The sequence below is a fragment of the Pinus tabuliformis genome, chromosome Q (genome assembly GCF_031772625.1).
Source record: "Pinus tabuliformis cultivar Carrire ecotype Pingquan chromosome Q, CPIR1, whole genome shotgun sequence".
NCBI classification, from domain to species: domain Eukaryota; kingdom Viridiplantae; phylum Streptophyta; class Pinopsida; order Pinales; family Pinaceae; genus Pinus; species Pinus tabuliformis.
The window spans coordinates 356,265,688-356,287,904 of record NC_142296.1 but is presented as its reverse complement, the minus strand read 5'-3'; the positions used below and the strand labels follow the sequence as shown (position 1 = coordinate 356,287,904).

Sequence of the window (22,217 nt, the reverse complement as noted above, 5' to 3'; positions counted from 1 at the left end):
ATCCATTTGATACAGTGGTCACATGGACTATGGCAATGAATTATTTTTTTGATAACATAAATTTATTCAAGTTAAATGGACGAATGACAAGCATGTCGATTCCTCACAGACATTAGGTTCATTTACCGAACAACTGAAACTACGTTAGTTTCACTACTACCGTCTGTAACTACTGCATTTGGTGCCAAATTTAGAGTTGCATGTCCTTCTTCGACCTATTTCTTTGCATCTACTTTTGAATCACTAACAAGATATACCTGCCAAACTATTTCATTTGACACCTTCCTTACATCCTCCACGATATGCATCACGATAAACAATTTTAGGCATCATTGTTGTTGTGCTTTTCAGTGGTTGGGACGAAAAGGAAAAAAACCATCTAGAATTGAGAGGCATCTCAAAATTATCATGCGTTGTGCTACCTCAATATATTCCAGCGTTGTTCCATCCAACAAATCCATGAATTCAATTTTAGGTCTTATGTGTTCTCTCGGAGTAGTACAAACAACCCTTGCGAGAGCAGATGAGTGCTGGCGTGAAAAATTATTAAATTAAACAACAATATCCTGGCCACCTGTAAATCATAATGGTAATATGGGTAGAACAAACAATTGCACCGTGACCTCTACACACTTTTATCAAAAAAATTCCCCACACGTATGTGTGTTATGGAGAATATTATCTAAGAGTCATGTAGCATTTCTTATACAATCTAGAAAAAGGAGTCTATGTTTGAAGACATAGTTTTAGTGGAAGTATCAACACCCCAACTTAGATGTTTCCCTCGATGATTCATCTCCATCCATTGAATTGACTAATTTATGTTTTAAATCGGTCTCCATGGGAACAGTCATAGAAGAGATAGCATATTTTGGAAGTATCAACACCCCAACTTAGATGTTTCCCTCGATGATTCATCTCCATCCATTGAATTGACTAATTTATGTTTTAAATCAGGCTCCATGGGAACAGTCATAGAAGAGACAGCATATTTTTGCAGTAGGAAACACACCATCACCAGATCTATGTTTTGTAACAATATTTAATATTTCAAGCAATACATCCACCCTAGGGACACTTAGAGAAGCATAATGTCACATCATCTCATTCATGGTAGATGATAAGACCCGGGAGTGTTATCTACAATACCTAGTAAGTAGGTTTTTGATGTAAAAATTTCACAAAACATCTTAGAGAACCATGATCATTAATAGCTCGAAGACCAAGGTTATTAAGGTACAAAGCATCCAAGAATTGTGGTATATAAGCTACTAAATTTGTGGAAGGGAGGACACTAATGACGATGGAATCCAAAAAGGAATTAAGTAGGCAATCAACATCTAGAAAATAATAACAAGTTTGATATTTGTGGATAATATCACTCATGACTATAGATGCAAGTAAAAAGACCCCACCACCAAAGTCCTTTGATCTCCTAATATAGTGCACAAGAAAAATGGAAAATAACTTTCTTCAGATCCATATAGGTAACAAATTTGTCTAGGTAACAAACATCACTCATACCCACTTTCTTTCTAGGCATAAACTCTAAGGATCCATGAGTTCCAAAATGCAACACATCATCAACCTTAAATATTTTATCCAAAAATGAGTAATAACAAGCCAATCCATGGTGTGGACTAGCTAATTTTGCAAAAATAAGCATCATTGGAATGCTTTCATATATGAAAGTTGGTTGCACTCCAATGAAAACCTTTCCAAGTTGTTCCCCATAAACAAGCGAGTTCCCCCCATCAAAATTAAGGTTCCCTACAGGCGTGCCCCAGTTTTATTCGAAAGCCTTAGCACAAGGTGTTAGTTGTCGTTACTCTCTCACATTCATTTTATAAGCAATATTAAGATCTGGGTTGATGAACTTAGATTCTTTGCCATGAATTGTCACTTCAATCAGTGCTTTAGAAGTATCTGGAAAATCTTCTAAATTATATCAATTTTTCTTTAGTAACTATAATATAATGAGAATTGAAGAAAATATATTGACGTACTCTGTAGTGCCAAAATTTCCTTTGTCAATAGGGAAGCTAAATATAGATATGGCTATTTTATTGTGCTCCTGTAAACATGCAAGTAATAATATATTGCATCAGTTAATATTTTTGTTATACCTAACTTCAATTATCTCAATCACGCTATAACATTCAAAACAAATTGAAATGGAATTCTGACATGATCACCTTTATTATTTACTTTGCCTTAGCCCACTTCATATCCCGTGTACAAAGTTGTTCAAAACACTTATGAAGTGCATGGGAGTTGTCTACACATAAAAACGCTAGAAAAAATAAATTTGAGCAACTTCAAAAGAACCCTACAATGGCTCAAGAGAAACTTTGATCCTACATATGTATGGTACCATGAACCTAGTTTTGGTATTATAACATTGATGTAATGGTAATATTAGAATTGAATAAAATACATTGACGTAGGCTGCAGTGCCAACATTTCCTTTGTCAGGAGGGAAGCTAAATATAGATATGGCTATTTTATTGTCCTCCTGCAAACATGCAAGTAATAATATATTGCATCAATTACTTACTTTACCTTAGCCCACTTCATATCCCTTGTACAAATTTGTTCAAAACACTTATGAAGTGCATGAAACTTGCCTACACATCAATATAAAGACGCTAGGAAAAGAAAATTATAGCCACATCCAAAGAACCCTACAATGGCTCAAGAGAAACTTTGATCCTACATGTGTATGGTACCATGAACCCAGTTTTCGTATTCTAACATTGATGTAATGGTAATATGTGTTTCACAACAAGGTTAACAATTTCAAACATATTATATTGTTAACATATTATCTAATTGATGAACTTGCTTAAACAATGTTCAAAATAGCAATGAAACCTACCTACTCTTAAATAGGAGCCCGAGAAAACAATCGGCTCCAAACAACCATCAAGCTCAGGAAGCAAAACCTGCCATGAAACTTGATTTAGATGCAATCCCAAAGTGTTTATAATCCATTCCTCTCTAGTCTGGAACACTATTGGCAAGGCCAAAATGTAGGGAACACCAAGCTTGGATAAAGATAGTAAAGAGTGAGGATGGTCATGTCTACTAGGTCCACCCATAAGTACAAATGCAGTCAAGAAAACCACAACATATACAATATATTTCTTTGTTATTGGATCATACAAGAAACACTCCAAAGGGGTGGAAAAAGCTAATCCACCTGAAAATATTGGCACAACCTTTGCACCTCTAGCTCCAAATTCCATCACAACAACCACATAATAACCATAATCACCAATAAGCATGTGGCTTCTTTGGAAGGCGATACCAATCACCGTTGCATTTAGGTTTTTGAGTCTCCCATTTTCATCCTTTCTATTGTCATATCAATTCAAATACTCTTTAACATCATCATACATGCAACGAGCCAAAATATTCCTTTGTCCAAACAGATGACTGGATTAACAAACTCCAATTGTGTTTTATTCAGAGCGAGCACATACAACCCAACAATCATCTTAAATAAGTTTGCAATATTATCTAGGGTTCCACCCAAGTAAATCTACAAACTCATGATATATGATCTAACATCCTGAGCCTTGTTACTTGGAAAATAATAGACTTTGGGTAAGGTCCTAATAAGCTGAAGCATGCTTTCCTCAAAGCCCGATGACTTCTTATTTCTTTTAAACATTTGAAAGAAAGGGCTTTTGGATTGGCTCAAATAAGACATACTAAAATAATCTAGTTTATTTAGTCTCATTAACTTTGGCATTTATGGGAAAGCGATGAAAACATCCAGTCCTTCTCTTTCTATTTCCACTATAGCCTTTACATTTTGAGAAATTTCCTCAAAAAATATCATAGATCCGATGAATATATTTGCATTAGAGAGATAATTGAATAACATTTTGGAGCCATTTTGGTCCCTTGTCTCCTCTATAAAGTACCCAACTATCTCAAATACAAAATATTTCATTTTTTGTTTACGATTCCAGACTATGCACTTACAGAAGCCTGGAATTGACCTTATAGAACCACATAGCCTATTTTCAAACTAAGAAGAATTTGATTTATTTCTAGACTAATTCATTTCACCTCTGGCATCCCTTGTGTCTATAAACCATTTCCAATAATTAGAGAGTTCCCCTAATATGAATTTCAAACCAAATGAAAACTATTGAGAATTCTGATATGATATGGGAAATATGAGAATTGAGTTTGGATATTATGTTAGTCTAAGAGCTAATTGCTTACTTAATTCTTGAGATATTACTCTTTCTAGGATTAACATAATCCCTCAAGCATTTTTATACCTCCTATTTATTATAAAAAAGATTGCAATCTATTTTCTAACTTATAAGAAACTATAAACTCATATTAGTCCTCAATAATTCTACTTTGCAGAAAATTTGTACCCACAAACATGCATGAAAAAATTACTTTTTACATTTCTTATAAAGGACAAATGCAGTCCGTAGAATTTGATCAGCCTAAATTCCCTTAGCTCCTAAACTCCCAAATCAAGTATGTAGAATGAGATCTTTACAGAACACGTTGTAGGTATTTTTCTCCCTTAGCTACTCTAGAAGGTACCCAACTATTTCAAATACAACACCTTTTATTTTCAACTTAATATTCCAAACTATTTCATTTAAATAAGCCTATTATTAAACGTCAAGAACCACATAGAGTATTTTCATATTAGGTAGACTCTGATTTCTTTCTGGACCATTTCGTCTCACCTCTAGTGTCCCTTGTGCGTAAGCCATTTCCAATAATTGTAGAGGTCACCTGATATAAATTAAAACCCAAATGAAAACTATTGAGAATTCCAATATCAGATGGGAAATATGAGAATTTTGTGTGGATATTTTGTTAGTCTAAGAGTTCATTGCTTACTTGAGTCTTCAATTATTAGTTTTTCAAGGATTGATATAATTCCTGAGGCATTTTTATACCTCCTATTTGCTCTAAAAAATATTTTCAGTCCATTTTATAACTTATAAGAAACTATAAACTCATATTAGTAAACAATACTTCTACTTTGCAGAAAATTTGTATGCAGAAACCTACATGAAACAATTACCTTTTATGGTTCCTATAAAGGACAAACACAGTCTATAGAATTTGACCACTCTAAAGTCCCAATCAAAATATAGTTGAGAAGTTAGATTAGCCCAAGGAAAATCGCCCTAGAAAATTTTCATAACTCAAGCTAGAGGATGGAACACATTTTATCCTCTACAACCTTAAATCCACAAAAAATAAATACAAAAGAATTTGCAATTATAATTCTCTATCTATAACCAAAATGAACTAGGAAATTTCATGATTGAGTTGTTCGAAAATAGAAATGAGGTCTTCTTATTCAGTTCTTCTCTTGTTTTTCAAGTGTGTGTATCCATAAGATTATTTGAATAAATATCCAATTGACATAAATGAATGAGTTGGTTTAAGCAATCGATATTTGGTCTAATGGAGTTTAGTGAATTAGAGTGATCTAGAATACCTATCTTTGTTATTTTGACATCTATTCATTAGCATCAATATGGGAGTCTATTTATTGAAGAAAACAATAATGTTTCAATCCTATAACACATAAAAAAGGAGTTATCCATTCATGGATGATTATCTTACATCGTAAAATGAGATTCTGCTAATCTTGGAAAGTTGTGAACTGATACATAAATATAAATCCTTATTATGATTATAGATTTGTAGTATCCAATGCATGGAGACAAATCACACTGCAGCTTGTAGTATTTGATAGAAGAGTCAAATTGTGCTAAAAATTTATGGATTTGTTGGTTGTGACAGTGGTGCAATGAATCTCCATTATTTCTTGTGGTCATTGAGAATAGCATTTAGAAGAAGAGATCTAACCTGATCATGGTTGTGGTTATATGTATGTCCCTCCTTGAAATCAAACCAAATATTTAATCAATAGATAAATAAAAAATATATCTCTTGGGTGGGGGGTATAACATAGCATATGTCTGTAGGTTCAACTTAACCCTCATTCTAACATTTCTTTTAGACTGTTGGGTCTTCTCCAATTGAGAAACAAGGTTGAAAATAAACATTCATTTTTGTGCATCCATGCTTGCATGAGGTGGAAGTTTAAGCAAGATTCAAATTTAAAGAATAAAGTTAAGAGTGAGTTGTATTCCAGGTGGGATCCTTGTTCTCTGTATGTAAATACCATTGTGCTGGTAGTTTCCATTAAGTTCAAGCTAATTGAACTCCTACAAAAATGTATATAATCTTTGCAATTGATGGTTCCTCCAATCTAAAATTGAGCTAGACAAATTCTAAAGAAGTTATAAGCCATGATAAAAAATTATAAGCAGACTTAGGCACAATCAAACTATGCAATGATTCTCATCGAAATAAACTCATAATCACAACCTAAATTCCATCAATGGTACTTAGATACAAATAAAATATGTGTAAGGTTAATGGCTTTATAACACAGATCTAAAGTCCTGACATTGGTCTTTGCATCAAGAGAGGGGCTTTATTAAATCATGTAGCACACAATTTGATAACATCTCAACTATTTTGATAATAGGTCAATAATGCAGTGGAAATAAATAGATATGATGATGGTTAATAGGAGGATAGCTAGCCTATGATCTGTTATAGACATTTTTGTGCCCTACAATGCCAAGCATGAAATGTCCATAAACCAAGGGCTCCTAAGTCCCTAGAAGTGTTGTTCTAACCCCTAAAGGAACAAGGTCAATAGATTACAGCTTCTCTCAGAAGTTCTCCATCAGAAACTGCTCAGAATTGGTCAAAACAGGATCATTGCAGCTGCTCCACTAGCTAGTTGCGTTGCATCTCACCCAAATGCACTGTGAGGGTGCGTTGCATTTCAAAACTCCCTTCTGTGGGGTGCGATGGGCGAGAAATGACAAATGGCAGTGTCATTCCGTGAGGTGGAGAGGAAATGGAGGCTTCTAGAATCTTCTCCTGTGACACTTGCCTCACTGAATTCGACCAAGGATGAGTAAGAGGCCCTCAGTCTCCAAGTGGAAGCAAGAACTGACAGAGAGAAGACACTAATCAAATCACAAGCTGACTCATCCCCCTTACATATATCTATATATGGATCCCTCATCCCAGAGATCCAGATGCTGGAATTTTGCATATTGTAAGGAATTGATGTTGGTTTCTAGAGACAAACATCAGATTGTTGGGTGATCTATGCTTTGTTTGAGGTGAAGAGGGGCTTCTTTGCTGGGAGGTTGATGCTGGGTCGGAACCACTGGTTGTAACTCCTCCTGGATCTTTTCTTGTTTATCAATAAAAGCTATTTGAGTTTTCCTCCACGCTTTTGTATCTTTGATGCTTGTTACACTTGTATGGTCAATTTAAATTTGATCCTCAGTTGTTCATGAATATAGATCCATGTCTTTGTATAATGCTATGCTTCTATGATCTTGCAGGTACTTTGTGAAGCTGGGCGTGCTAGGGAGCAGGTAGCTGGAGACTATCAAAGAAGAGAGGGATCGGATCAAAGGATTAGCGCAAGACAGAGGTTCGTTCTTTCTATTCCTCTCTATCTATAATTTATAAAGGAAATACAAAAGTATCTTTTCTATGTTTGTTTCTAAGGCAGCTGTCACACCTTAGTGCGATAGAGTAGTTCTATATAGACACTTTTCCCTGTAACAAAATGGCGACTCCACTGGGGAGCTAATTAGTTTGTTTGTTTATCATTCTTTGTTGTTTGTTTCATAAACTTACAAGTAGCATTCGAACTGCATTTGCCATAACAAATGCAAAGTAGATAATTGCTGCTTCAATCCATTCACTGGATCTGTTTATGATTTAAACAACAGATTCACAAACTATCTGATTGCCCTTGTGATAGCTCTTAGATCCTCCTTAGATCTACCCCTGATTGTTGCATTACTAATTGCTTTTTACTCAGCCAAAAACCAAGGACTGAACTGCAAACTGTGACCCGAAACCCGAACAGAGTCTCGTTTCTGGCCCAGCGCAGGTACTGTTCAGAGTTTCTGAATTTCAGCACACTTCCTGAAGGGACAACCTGCACTACATTTCAGATTCTCTGTCTTACAGGTGCACTGATCAGACTAGCTCTGTGCAGCTGTGGTTTCTGTGCTTCATTATTTCCAGTACTATCCCTGAATTTTGTTTCCTGTGATTAGTATATGTCTTCTTGAAACTCCTTTTCCTTGTTGTTATTCCGCCTCCTTTGTACAAAAGAACTGTAGATGTTTTTGTGTGTTTGTTGAGTCGTTTACAGTTTTCCTTTGCAAAAGTAGCATAGTCGTACTGTCGTCCTTTGATTCGAATTTGTTGCAAGTGTTGATTTCGATCATAGGAGAAAGTTTGATTGCTGTTGATGGTCGATTATCCTGTTACTATTACTTTTGGTCTGAATTTGTAATTTTCTAGTGTCAAAAAGAAGTATTCATTTCAAAATCATAAGGTGTTGTAATCATCTCTATTTTTTATTTCGAAAAGAAGCTTCTTTATGTTTGTCGCTTGAAAAGAAATTTAGATTTGTACATCAACTTTATTTTTAGCATCTATATACTAAGAAAGTCGAAAAACAAATACATGCATGTGCATTTGCATATAGACAGTCTGTTTGGCTTGATTTAGGAAAGTGCATTTAGAGTGTGCTCTTTGCTCTTTGTGAAAAGATTCTGTCTTTCTTTTCCCTAGTAGCTAGGATTTTCATTGCACAGAAGAGATAAAAAGTATGTTTATCATCTTTAGATTGCATTTTAGGAATTACATCTACATCTCGTGGTGAACCCGAAAGGCAAACTTCATAAACAAGATCAACTTAAAATAAATTCAATGAATCTAACAACGCTTTGGAACTTAACACACAACATTTAGAGGTCTAGGCTAGAGACGTATTCCGACGTCGTAAAGCCTGGTAACTGTTGTTCTCACTGATGGTTGGGTGATTCCTCCACTTTGAAATGATAAGTGCCAGTATGGACTTGTGCTCCCACGTACCGTCGAGTATATTTTGGGAGACCCCTATAGGCTTAAATGCTTTATCCATAGGAAGCCGTGTCTGCCACCCTATCGATCACAATGCACTGAACACAGCATTCGGGAAGATTGACTGTCGTACCGTAAAAAGTATTCTGCAGTTTTGCGATTGGTTTGGTACTCCCTCTACCTAGACTTCCAGAGCAGTCCCTTTCATTCCTTTTCAAACTCCTTAATGGAAAAGGTCCATCTGAGCACTTGTCACTTCAGGCTCATTAAAAATCGAAGGAGACTAAAGTCATCTTTTGTTTTTTCTCGACTCTTAAAAACTGAAAAAACAAGTTGTGTCAAAGCGTCTAAAATTTATTTTAAACGGAATATTCATTACCCTTTCGTGCATTGATCTTGAGTTGAGAAAATGGAGTCCACCAACCAAGGAATTCCCCTTGGAGGAAATCCTAGTCCCTTCTCCTCTTGGGGAGATGTTGGTGTGCCCCATATGGCCACATTGTCGCTTCCAGGACTGACAATTGGTTTTCCTGTATGGCTCTTCTCAACCTCTGTCGTTCAGAACACCACTATTCCTGAAAAATCGCATCAACAATTAGACGAGTCCAGAGTTACCCACCAACCTTCTACTTCCTCTAATTCTTCCTCTCCTCCTTCCTCTTCGCTTGATGGGGCTGGTAAAGCCAAAAGTCAAGTTCCTAAGGAGAAGAAGGAAAGGAAGAAGAAAGAGAAGAAGAAGAAGGAGCCAAAAGCGAATGGGGGCAAACGAGTGTCTTCTAACAAAAATCCACACACTGCACCGACCAGACCTAAATCGCCATGTGTCATTTGCAAAGGAGACCACTTTCACAGAGATTGTCCTTGCATCCCTTGGATCTTAAAGGACTGGTCTCCTCGTATGCACAGCCCGGTGTCGTCAACCTCTGGTGATCATGTTGAAAACACACCGTCAACTAGTGACAGTGAAGCCCCAGGACAAAAAGAAAAATATAGATTTCCTTGTAAACTGTGCGAAGGCTATCATGACGTCCACCGTTGTCCCTTCTTAGATGAAGCTAAAAGAGTTTTGGATGATCATTCGGTTTCACCGTTACGACTTCCTCCTGGATAAAAAAAACTCTTGCCGAGTCTGTCACCAGTTGAAAATCCGGCTGGCTGGCTCAGGTGGTCGGCTGAACCATCTGTCATTGAAGATAAACCATTTGAATCCATACCAGATGAAAGTCAAAAGGTCGAGATGGCAGTTGACCCAGTTTTGCCTTCAGAGGTTCCATCTTCAAATGATACAGTCACTGAAGAGAATAAGGATGACACCGTCCAAATTCTCTTCATAAGCACAGACTCCAACGAACATGGGGGCAATTTACTTGTTCCTTTACCGCAGGAAGGAAGTTCGTCAGAGTCATACCCGGCCGTCTATTCGGTCCCACCTCCAAGCAACCTAGTTGTTTCCTTCGACTGGAATCAACTAGGCAGACCCCGTTTACCAGCTAGTGTACCATTCCGAATTATTGTTCAAATATATAGAATGGTTATGGCTTGTACCATCATAGATGAGGGGGCTTCTGTGAGTATCCTTTCCTCGACTGCTTGGAAAGCGCTTGGTTCGCCATCGTTTTTGCCTGAGATGAGAAATCTGACAGGCTTTGATAAAGGAACCAGTCGACCATTAGGGATCCTTCCCAGTGTGCCCATAACATTCAGAGGGAAAATCGTTCACATGAACGTGATGGTAGTTCAAGGACCCCAAGATTACAATCTACTCATTGGACGAGACTATATCTATTGTATGAGAGCCATTCTCTCATCACTCTTTAGAGTGATGTGTTTTCCGCATGAAGGAAGAGTGGTCAAGCTTGTGGACCAGCTTTCGTTTCCCAGATCACGCATAGCAAATAGTCATATACCATCCCTAAATGGTCTTTTCACGCAAGAAATGTCTCAATCTCCAGTACGTCCACCCGATGAGTGCGAGTGATTTGGGGGGACATGACTGAAACCCAGGGGGCATGCACCCTGGTCTGCTTCGGCAGAAAAACTTTGGGTATAGGGTAGGTTTCCACGGGAGAATATGACTAGTGTATACCCCCGTCCGTGATTGGAAGAGGGGGTTATTCTAGAACAAGATTCTCTTGTCAAAGTTATGTGAGTCGGCAGGCATCGCTGCTCACCTTTGTTTATTTCGGTAGATATCGCCAGAGAAGTGTTTTGTTTACGCCGTAAATAGAACTATCTTTGGTAACCTGTAAGAGGTAGGCCTCTCTCGCTAAAGAAAATGTTTTATCGGAAAGAAGTAGAGGTAACATTGAAACTCTATTTTATACCTGGGGGCATGCAAACCTTTTGGAGTGCAAGCGAAGAGCGACTATTTATTTTTTAAATTTATAGGACCTCTAACCCTTTAAACTCGTAGGATTGGTCATTTCCTAACTTGCATAAAGAAAGGATGTGGGGAAAATCTCTAAAATTTGCCGTTTTTATATGAGACATTCTTATCACATGACTGGATTAATCGAGCAGTTTTAGCACATAGTTCAAGCTCGTTAAAAAAATAAACATAAGACATGATCAAATGTTTCCACCCGCATTTAAGCTCGTTAAAAAATGAACTATTCCTCGGTAAATAACCATCGTGAATGTAGTACTTCAACCATTAAAGCCTTGGTCATGTTTGCACCATCACCTCCACTTTTTCATTGGCCGATCATTCACCACCATTTGATTGTTTACCCATTTTGAGGAACAGCTGCGAAGAGTGATTTCACTAGCCATCCTTGTGACACTGCCGTGATTGGAAAATTCCAAACCTTACCTGGAATCAGCTGCTACCCGTTTTATCACTCGTTCCTCAAAAGACGAGTCTCCTTTAAGCTCTTTTCAACTGACTCGTAAAATATGAAAAGATTGCCGAGCCATTGGCCTCTCCAACTCATTAAAGGGACAGGAAGTGCTATCCCTCGTCTAGATTTTAATCTTTTTGGACCCGAGGGATTATTACACAAAAAGATCGAGTGCTTGTTTTGTTCGGCTCGTTAAAACTATCGAAAATTCATCCCTTCTGTATTGTTTTATACTTTTTCGGACTTAAGGGATTAGATGACAAAAAAGGAATTTTGGAGTTACCTTTACATTCCTTTTCAGACTCTCTAAAATTGAAAAGGACCGAGTTATCTTTGTTGTTAAACTCATTAAAAATATTAATAGCGACAAACTTGTCTTTAGACGAGAACGAGTTTCACTATCGCTAGGCTCGTTAAAACATAGCGATGGGTTTGCCCGAAGGGAAAATTATAGAACAAGCATATGTTATCCTCCTCAAGCTTGACAAAAATAAAGAGGTACTGGTCAGCAATGACTGGGGAAAAATTGGGAAGAAAACTCAAAGAAACTTTGTTGATAGCAAGTCGCTCTTGAACATGACACTTCCGCTCCGTGTCCGAGTCGGGTTGGGTTGTTTCATTCACCGGTCACATTGCCATGGTCACGCCATACCATCCACATTTGGGGTTAATGCTACCAATCCATCACATCAGTGTCGCCGATATGTTCAAGAGAAGTCATCCAAAGAAGTCACCCGTGTCTCACCCACTACCATACATTATACTCCATTCTTTCATGACCGCCACCCTGAACCTTATATCACCAGATCGTTTTCACCTCCATCAAAATCATTTGCTCCGTTCCGTGTCATTAATGTGGGATTCATTAAGGCCCTGCTGTGATGGATCACTTCTTCTCGACATCAGCTCATTATCCAAGAAGTTGATCTAGGAACACCCCATTCAGTACTTTGAAGCTTGCATGCCTCAATGGCAAGTTTCTCACTTCCGGCGATAGGTATACATCAATGGCCTTCAACCGAAAGATTTTGTGTGGTGTTCGATGCCAATTCCTTTATTCACACCACGTGAATTGTACTACAGTACCTTGAGGGTCATTATCATTATCGGTGATTCCTCTTGCGCTTGTTAACATTTTACATCATTGACTGGTAATCAAGCGATGTCTTTCCATGTTCGACTTCAGAACATTTCTCACATGGATCGACTTGTACTTCGAGTGAAGATCAGACGAGATTGAAGACCCCGGATCTAGTTCCATCCATCCGGGCTGCGATATATATTCAGGGAAATAAAGACATTAAATGTACAGCATTGCAGCACAGATAATCATCCACTCAAAAGGATGATGGGTCTATCAGAATCATCAGTCTACACTCAGACGGTTATCTGTCCTATGTACATGAAAATGAATTTATAAAGCTGAGCATGGGAATGCCCGCCTCAGCTAGATCATGAAAATATTATGAAGATAATGTATTGTATTGTATCTTATTACAGGTCTCCTCCCAGCATTGAAAGAACTTCGGATCCTCATAATAAAGCATTTCACCCGACACCAAAAGGTTAACGGCCTCATACTTTAGGGGGCAACTGTTATAGACATTTTTGTGCCCTACAACGCCAAGCATGAAATGTCCATAAACCAGGGGCTCCTAAGTCCCTAAAAGTGTTGTTCTAACCCCTAAAGGAACAAGGTCAATAGATTACAGCTTCTCCCATAAGTTCTCCACCAGAAACTGCTCAGAATTGGTCAAAGCAGGATCATTGCAGCTGCTCCACTGGCTAGGTGCATTTCATCTCACCCAAATGCACTGTGAGGGTGCGTTACATTTCAAAAATCCCTTCTGTGGGGTGCGATGGGTGAGAAATGACAAATGGCGGTGTCATTCCGCGAGGTGGAGAGGCAATGGAAGCTTCCAGAATCTTCTCCTGTGACACTTGCCTCACTGAATTCGACCAAGGATGAGTAAGAGGCCCTCAGTCTCCAAGTGGAAGAAAGAACTGATAGAGAGAAGACACTAATCAAATCACAAGCTGACTCATCCCCCTTACAGATATCTATATATGGATCCCTCATCCCAGAGATCCAGAGGCTGGAATTTTGCATATTGTAAGGAATTGCTGTTAGTTTCTAGAGACAAACATCAGATTGTTGGCTGATCTATGATTTGTTTGAGGTGAAGAGGGGCTTCTTTGCTGGGAGGTTGATGCTGGGTCGAAACCACTGGTTGTAACTCCTCCTGGATCTTTTCTTGTTTATCAATAAAAGCTATTTGAGTTTTCCTCCATGCTTTTGTATCATTGATGCTTGTTACACTTGTATGGTCAATTTAAATCTGATCCTAAGTTGTTTATGAATATAGATCCATGTCTTTGTATAGTGCTATGTTTCTGTGATCTTGCAGGTACTTTGTGAAGCTGGGCGTGCTATGGAGTAGGTAGCTGGAGACTATCAAAGAAGAGAGGGAGCAGATCAAAGGATTAGCGCAAGACAGAGGTTGGTTCTTTCTATTCCTCTCTATCTATAATTTATAAAGGAAATACAAAAGTATCTTTTCTCTGTTTGTTTCTAAGGCAGCTGTCACACCTTATTGGGATAGAGCAGTTCTATATAGACACTTTTCCCTATAACATGATCTAACTAATACTAGAAAATAATAATATTGTAATAGTCAAGAATCAAGTGAACTTTAAGTAGCATTAGGTGAACTTGGCTACATAAATTGGTAATAGAGCATGAAGACTCTTCTGTGTAGTAAGGTTTAATGTATTCAAAGCAACCATTTGGGTTCTAAATAAAAATAGATGAACGATTGGGGTAGACTTTATAATCGTAAATTACAAAAAATAGTTATAGTGAGAAGAAATTAGAGCTCAAGGTTTATGAACACATTGAACTGAAAGGTTGGTATAGAAACACTTGGACAAGAACTTGTTTAGAACATGAATATTATCTTCAGGAAAAGACAAAATCATAGTATATTAGCACCCAAAATCAATGCAAGACAGTGAATCAAGGTAAGAAACCCATTCCCTGCACCATAGAAAAGGTAACAACAAGTGGAGAAGAAAGGATTTATGGTAGAAAATCCATGGTGTGGACTTTCTGATTTTGGGAAAATAAGCCTCATTAGATTTCCTTCATATCTGAACGTTTTTTGCACCCCAATGAAAACATTTCCAAACCACTTTCGACATACAAGTAGGTTCTCCCCATAATAATTAAGGCTGCATAGAGGCGTGAACCGATTTTCTTCCCAAGCCTCAGCATAAGGTGTGAGCTATTGGTACTCTCCCACATTCATTTTGTAATAAATATTAACATTTGGGCTGATGTACTTAGTTTCTTTGTCATGCAACTTGTCTTCAATCAGTGCTTCAGAAGTATCTAGAAAACCTTTTATATTATATCCATATTTCTTTAGTTCCTGTAATACATTGAAAATTGAAGAGAATACATTGAGGTAGGTTGAAACATTGACATTTTCTTTGTCAGGTGCTAAGCTAAATATAGATATTGTTATTTTCTTGTCCTCCTATATACATGCAAGTAATAATATATTTCACCAATGAATACTATCATTATAACTAACTTAAATTATCTCAATCAAGTTGTAACATGAAAACAAAAATTGAAATGGAATTTTGACATGATCACCCTTTTTATTTAAATTACTAGGCTCACTTGATATCCCTTGTACCAAGTTGTTCAAAACACTTATGAAGTGCATGGGACTTGCCTACACATTAATATAAAGAATTTAGAAACAAATTTTTACATCCACTTCAAAAGAACCTTGCAATGACTAAATAAACTATTTGATCCTACATATGTGTATGGTACATCAAAGCAATGATAATATGAGTTTCACAAGGTTAAAAATATTAGATAGATTATATATTCAACATATTATCTTATTATCTTATTGATGAACTTTCTAAAACAATGTTCCAAAAAACAATGAAGCCTACCCATTCTTAACTCACACCATGTGAAAACAATCGTCTCCAAACCACCATCAAGCTCAGGAGGAGAAACCTACCATAAAACATGAATTAGATGCAATCCAAAAGTGTTGATAACCCATTCCTCTTTACTCTAGAACACTAGTGGCAAGGCCAAAATGTAGACAACATCAATCTTGGACAAATCTTGTAAATCACGAGGATGATTCTTTCTAGCAGGTCTACCCACAAGTGCAAATGTAGTTTAGGAAACCACAACATCTACAAGAGATTTATTTGTTATTGTATCATACAAGAAACGGTCCGTAGGGATGGAAAAATCTAATCCACCTAAAAATATTGTTACAACCTTTTCACCTCTGGCTTTCAGTTGCATCACGACAACCACATAATAATCATTGTCACCAATAATAATGTTCATTCCTTTCAAGGAGATACCAATGACTCATGAATTTCGGTTTTTGAGTCTCTAATTTGCATCATTTTTAGTGTCATACCAATTCAAATACTCTTTAAAATAATCATACATGCAAGCAAACAGATGGTGTGATATTCCTGCGTCCAAATACATCACTGGATCAAAAAACTCCCATTGCATTTTATTAAGAGCATGCACATACAACCAAACAATCATCTTAAAGAAATTTTCAATATTCTTTATCGATCCACCTTACCAAGATTTCAAACTCATGATATAGGTTCTAGCATCCCGAGCCTTGTTGCTTGGAAAATAATTCAAGACTTTGCTTAGGGTCCTAATAAGCTTAAGCATGCTTTCCTCAAATCCCCATGACTTGTTTTTTCCTTTAAACCTTTTCAAGAAAGGGCTTTCGGATTCTCAAAACTAAGACATGCTAAAATAACCTATTTCATTAGTCCCATTATGTCTTGAATTGAAGGGAAAACCAAACCAACATCCCGTCCTTCTCTTTCTGTGTCGACTACAACCATTACCTTTTGAGAAACTTCCTTGACAAATATCAGAGAGTCGATGAATATATTCGCATCAAAGAGATCCTTTCATAACATGTTGTATGTATTTTGGTCTATTATCTCCTCTAAAAGGTACCCAACTATCTCAGATACAACATATTTTCTTTTTTGGTTGTGATTCCAGAAAATTGCACTTACAAACTCCTACTATTGACCTTCAAGAACCACATAGAATATTTTCACACTCGGTAGACTTCAATTTGTTTCTAGACTAATTCATCTCAAATATGGCATCCATTTTGTGTGTAAACCATTTACAACAATTACATAGGTCACCTAATACTCATTTCAACTCAAATGACAACTATTGAGAATTATGATATGAGATGGGAAATATGTGAATTTAGTTTTGAGATTGTGTTAGTATAAGAGTTGATTGCTTACTTAAGTCTTGAATTATTTGTTTTTGTAGAATGGGTATAATGCCTCAGGAAATTCTATTCCTCCTATTTACTGTAAACAAATTTTGCAATCTATTTTCTAACTTACAAGTAATTATAAACTCATATTACTTTACAATAATTATACTTTCACATAAAATTTGTACCCACAAACCGGCATGAAACAATTACTTTTTACAGTTCTTATAAAGGACAAATACAGTTTGTAGTATTCCAGCACCCTAAAATCCCTTAGTTCCTAAAGTCCCAAATGTTATATATAGAATGAGATCTTTACAGAACATGTTGTAGGTATTTTGGTCCCTTGGATCCTCTAGAAGGTACCCAACTCTCTCAAATACAACATCTTTTCTTTTCTGGTTAAGATTCCAATTCTACTATTGCATAAAATTTGTACCCACAAACTAGCATGAAACAATTACTTTTTACATTCCTTATGAAGGACAAATGTACTTTGTAGTAATCGAGCACCCTAAAGTCCCTTAGGTCCTAATGTCCAAAATCTTCTATGTAGAATGAGATCTTTACAAAACACGTTGTAGGTATTTTGGTCCGTTAGCTCCTCTAGAAGGTACCCAACTCTCTCAAATACAACATCTTCTCCTTTCTGGTTAAGGTTCTAGATTGTTGCACTTACAGAAGCCTTGTATTAAGCATAAAGAACAACATAGACTATTTTCACATTCGGTAGACTATGTTTTCTTTTTGAAATAATTCATCTCACGGATTGTGTCGCTTGTGTGTATAAACTATTTCCAACAATTGCAGAGGTTACCTAATATGAATTTGAACCCAAATAAAAACTATTGAGATTTTTGATATGAAATGGGAAATACGAGAATTAAGTTTGGAGATTCTATTACTCTAATAATTGATTTCTCACTTAAGTCTTGAACTATTAGTTTTTTGAGGATTGATATAATACCTCAGGATTTTGTGTACCTCATATTTACTCTTAAAAACATTTGCAATATATTTTTTAACATACAAGTAGCTATAAATTCATATTAATCCACAATAAATCTTCTTTGCATAAAAATTTTACCCATAAACCTACACGAAATAGTTACTTTCCATAGTTCTTATAAAGGAAAAATGTAGTATGTATAATTTGTTCACCCTAAAGTCCCAATGAAAATATAGTTCAAAAGTCATATTAGCCCAAGGAAAATGGCCCTAGACAATTTTCATAACTCATGCTATAAAGGATTCAACACATTCTATCTTATACATCTCGAAAGCCGCCAAAAGGATATACAAAAATCATTTGTAATTATAATTCTCTATTCTATCCCATCAACACCAAAATGAACTCGGATATTTCATGACTAAGTTGTTCAAAAATAGAAATGACGTCTTCTTATTGAGGTCTTTTTTTTCTTTTGCAAGTGTGTATATGCATGAGATGATTTGAATTCATGTCCAATTGACATAAATAATGAGTGAATTGGTTTAATCAATCGACATTTGGTCTGATTGATTTTAGTGGAGTAGAGTGATTTGGAATTATTTCGAAATCTATTCATTAGCATCAATATGGGAGTCTATTTATTTGTGAAAAAAATCATGCTCCAAACCTATAACACATCAAAAAGGAGTTATCCATGAATGGATGATGATCTTGCATGGAAAAAAGAGAGTATGTTGATCTTGGAAAGTTGTGAACTGATACATAAATAAAAATCCTTATTATGATTATAGACTTGTGGTGTCCAATATGTGGAGACAAACCACACTGTAACTTGTAGTATTTGATAGAAGAGTCAGGTCGTGTTAAAAACATATCGATCTATAGGTTGTGATAGAGGTGAACTGAATCTCCATTCTTTTTTGTGGTCATTGACAATAGCATTTAGAAGAAGAGATCTACCCCGATCATGGTTTTGGTTATATGGTTGTTTCTCCTTCGAATCAAACCAAATATTTACTCAATAGACATACCAAATATATATCACTTGAGTGCTGGATATAACAAAACCTATATCTGTAGTTTCAAACTAACCCTCAATCAAACATTTCTTTTAGAAATCCAAGTTTTCTCCAATTGAAAAACAAGGTCGAAAATCAACATTCATTTTGGCATATCGATAACAATATGTGATAGAAGTTTAAGCCAAGTTCAAATTTAAAGAGTAAAGTTAAGTGTGAGTTATATTCTAGGTGGGATCCTTGTTCTTGGTATGTAAATATGCTTTATGTTGGTAGTTGTCAATAAGTTCAAGCTAATTGAACTCCTACAAAAATGTACATAATCTTTGAGATTCATGGTTCCTTCAAGCTAAAACTAATCTAGCCAAATTCCAAAGAATTTATAAGCCATAAGAGAAAAATTATAATGAGACTTAGGCACAATTATACAAATTAGGTAATGATTCTCATCAAAACAAATTCATAATCATGTCCTAAATTCCATCAATCGTACTTAGAAACAGAGAAAATATGTGGAAGGTTAATGGATTTATAACATAGATCGAACAGCCTGGAATTGTTCTTTTCATTAAGAGAGGGGATTTATTGAATATTGTGTTGGTATTATGATACAGGTGTTGTCCTTAATGGCATCTCACTCATAGGCTTGTTTATATTTGATAAAGGGAAACTCACATTGTAGCTGGTCAATTCAGAGGTAATGAGGAATTGGAATAGAAGAACAGGAAGTTGGAACAATGGTCTACTGATCAGAATCAAGAAGTTGAAGGAAAAGGATGTTTTAAGATAGTTTAAGATGTATACACGGGTTCACCTTGTCAAAGAAGCGTATACACGCAGGTCCATAGAACAAAAGGAGCGTATACGTATGCATGCACTTTGACAAGAGAAAAAGTGCGTATGGGTTGGAAAATCAAGGAAATTGAAGATTAAAGAATACCAAGGGTCAATACCATGGTATTAGCCCACAACGTTGAGAGTAGTAACAACTATTTGATCCCGTTCAAGAATACCATAGGTTCTAAATGTTGTTTTGGTCTGAGGTATTGAGAAAGGACAAAAACTATATAAGGAGGAGAAGATCAAAGAGCCAAGTGTGCAAGTAAAAGGGTTTCTCACGAATACTTCTATCTAAAGTACATTTTATGTTGCAAGGGCTATAATTATGAAATAATCTGAAATATTATGCGCACCTTGAATTCAATGCTCGATCAGGATCATGAGACCTCAAATGACTTTTCATTGAATGATATGATATTGGTTGGGCTTGATCTGATTGCTTACACAAGTTTTGTTCTTTAAATGCCATGATTTGGGTATGTATGAAATATGGAATAGCAACGAAGCTGTAAGTTAGTATTTTCAGATATATATGTTGGTTCGCCTTGGTGAAGGCGTGTATACATGGTGGTTCGAAGCTTCCAAGTTTCATATGCAAAATAAAAGCCTCCTCAAAATAGAAGAATAATAGAAGAAATGACGAAGCATTGAGTCTAAGTGTAAAGTCAAGTCTTTGGGTAGTAGAGTAGGAGAAGGCTATGCAGCTCAGTGTGTAGAGGCCTAGTAGTCTGCAGCTGAGAGTGCAGGGCAAGTTGGGTCTTTAACCGATTGAAGATTTAATAAATAGAAGTGTTACATTATTTCTGTGTATTGTTTTCCTGTTTTACGCATTGAAGTATATTGGGTATGAATTGCAGGTTTACTATTTATTTGCTACGCGAACTTATATGAATGTGTTGAATAAGTGAATATAAGATAAAGTATATGTTTACGCAAAGATAAATTACTGTTATAAGAATATAAGTAAGATTTGTGGTGTAACTTGGGGAAATAGCGCACATCGCTGCGTTAGTAGCACAAAAGCTCCTCAACCCCTAGTTAGGGCTGCACGAAGTTGAGTATAACAAAGCACAAAGGCCTCGTGGGTGAGGAAAGCGTGCGAAGTGACCTGCACGAAGGCATTCATAGTTGGACTAAATCGACCCTTCAGACATCTCAAGGGTGCCGAAACATGGTTCCAGCATCCACCCATACTACTTCGGGTGAGACCTCAGTCCACGCTCTGCGGGTTGTTGCCAAAAGGGCTAGTAGTAAAGGGATTTGTTTGGCTAAATAACTTGAAACCTAGGTCAGGCCCCATCAAACCAACAAATGGTTCTGTTGCCGGGACCAGAATCTGCATAGAGATGTCTGATGTCACATCATTGGAATCCAACTAAGTAAGAAATTGAAGATTAGTTGGACAGGAGAATTCATGAGTTTGCAGTGCAGGAGAATAGGAAACTACGACTATCAAACGAAGGGTGGTTAGACTGCTACCTATACACAGAGATCCACGAAATTTTCTTCACATCTTTCCCTACTCTGCTGTACGAGTGGATCATGAAGCTAGCAGATAGCCAAGGAAGGTGGAAGCTCGACAATCCTATTGTGTGGACCCCATAGTTGGTGCGCATATTGGAAGCATCAAAGGATAAGATCGCGTGCGTTGTTGATCACTTGCTCGATCATATTATAGGAGGATTCATTATTGTGTTCACGTTAGATACTTCAGTCAGCTATAGCGAGGCAGAGCGATGCTTTCTCAAAGGACCGTGAGGTAAGTATGTAAAGCATCTAAATACTTGGATTAAAATTTTATTGTTTGAAAAGAGGGTTATGCAATTAACTTGATTTCCAGAGCCACACAAAATGGAAAAACCTACAGAAACAAAGGAAGTAAGGGACCAGAAAATAGCCCTTTGATTTCACCTCCATGAGGAGATGAGGAACATCTCGTGAAGGTCTCCCTGTGAAGTGCGATCAATTTGATAAGGCAGAGAATTTTGGGCATACCACCGCCACCCACACCACCACCAACTTCACTTCCTTCACTTCCATCTTCGCTCGTGCCACCTTTGCCACCACCGCAAGTCAATATGGGAAGTGCGATCAAGTTTCTTGTGTTCAAGGGAGTAGGAAATGAAGACCCAGACTAGTTTTGGTTCGTTATAAGAGCTGTATGATAAGTGCAAGGAGTGACAAATGATAATATAAGGAAAGCCACACTGGTCAGCACCCTGCACGATCATGCGCTGACCTGGTATATTAAGAATTCTAATGCAAT

At 36.8% G+C, this 22,217-nt stretch overlaps 1 pseudogene; it reads right to left on the bottom strand.

Moving 5' to 3' along the window:
• Positions 1-1,271: 1,271 nt before the first annotated feature.
• Positions 1,272-21,991, bottom strand: LOC149219644 (magnesium-chelatase subunit ChlH, chloroplastic-like; annotated as a pseudogene).
• Positions 21,992-22,217: the final 226 nt, after the last annotated feature.